A 1,592-nucleotide genomic window follows, 5' to 3' on the forward strand; every position below is an offset into this window, starting at 1 on the left:
CTATATTTAGTGTATGGCTCGACTTGAAGTGTAACCTTGGCTTTCTGTTTCTTAGGTTGTGGTTTAACTGGGACCTCTACAGTGGTAGGTTCTTCAGTTTCTATTTCGGTATCTAGTTCGATATCCGGTGTAGGGAGTACTGATGGGGTAACTATAGGCATAGTTACTTTGTTATCAACCACTCTTCCAGAGCGGAGAGTGGTGATGGCATTTAGGTCACCTACGATTGTAGTTTCCGTACTAGAATTACCGTTTACCTCAAAGGTCGTGGGTTCTTTGTTTTAGGGTTTGGTATTGCTTGTCCTGGAAACACGCCTTTTGGTTGGGCTTTCGCTTGGGCTAACTGTTGTATGCCCTGATTTATGGATTGTAAAATCTGTTGGTTTGATTGAGTCATTGTCTGGAAAAGTTGTTGGGTAACTTGTATAAAGGCATCGATACGATCCGGTTGTGTAGGTGTAGTAGTCACGGGTGGTGTGGATCGAACTATCTCGTTGATTATTTATGGGTGGGTTGTGATAGTTATTATTATTAACCGGAACGATACCTCTATTGGTATTATAATTATTATAATTATTCTGACCTTGTGCTTGACCTTGTCGTGGTTGCGCTTGGTTGTTATAATTATTATAATTCCCTTGACCTTGTCCTTGTCTAGGTGGAGCTTGGTTAAAATTGTTTGTTTGCCTAACGTTTTGATTATTGTACCCTGGAGGTATTACTTGTTGATTATTTCTCCAACTGAAGTTGGGGTGTTGTCTCCAAGGGGCGTTAGGAATAGGATAGTTATTAATAGAGTAAACATTATCTTGTTCTGGTGGTTGTTGTTCATAAGCTAGAGGACAATAATCGTCAGGGTGCTCTGGACTCAAACAGAAATTACATGGGTTGGAGTTTACATTCATGACGGGGATAGGCTTTTGTTGAGCAGAAATAGCCTCTACTTTTTTAGTTAGAGATTCGATTAGATTTTTAAGTTCTGGATCGGTTTTCTTCTCAAACATACCGGCGGCCTTTACTGTTGAAGAAGAACTAGGAAATGGGGATATCATCACTACCCCCAATTATTATTCCGTTTAGTTTGGTCTTCTAAAAATTTGTAAGCCTCCGAGGCTCCTTTACTTAGGAAACTACCCCCATTCATTATGTCAAGGACTTCTTTATGGTGGTGTAGAAGACCTTTGAAAAAGGCACGAACTAACGGTGTCTTTAGCTAAGTTATGATGTGGACACTCTATAAGGAGATCGGTGAAACGATTCCATGCCTCGTAAAATGATTCATGAGGATTCGGCCGAAAAAATGAATCTTTGAAAGCATCTCATCCGTCTTTAGGGGTGGGGTAAAAATGTTCCATAAACAGTGAACAAGTTTAGCCCACGAGTCCACGTAATTAGGCGCAGGCAGTTAACCAAGACGCCTTTATCGCTAGGGTGAAAGGGAATACCCTCGGTTTAATTTGTTCGCACCAACCGTAGGATGGTGGAATGTAAATAAGGACTTGTTCAATCCTACGCGACGTAGCCGATAAGGTTTTTCATGGTCTAACCCATGAAAACGGGTAACAAATTAAATATGTTTGGGGATTCAAAAT

General features: G+C 40.6%; 1 non-coding gene across 1 annotated transcript; it reads left to right on the top strand.

Moving 5' to 3' along the window:
* Positions 1 to 1,215: 1,215 nt before the first annotated feature.
* LOC147524082 (small nucleolar RNA R71) lies at positions 1,216 to 1,318 on the top strand. Its single transcript, XR_015206585.1, has one exon. It is a non-coding gene; the product is annotated as a small nucleolar RNA R71 (small nucleolar RNA).
* The last annotated feature ends 274 nt before the right edge of the window (positions 1,319 to 1,592 follow it).

This window comes from Coptis chinensis, chromosome 1, assembly GCF_015680905.1.
Source record: "Coptis chinensis isolate HL-2020 chromosome 1, ASM1568090v1, whole genome shotgun sequence".
Taxonomy (NCBI): domain Eukaryota; kingdom Viridiplantae; phylum Streptophyta; class Magnoliopsida; order Ranunculales; family Ranunculaceae; genus Coptis; species Coptis chinensis.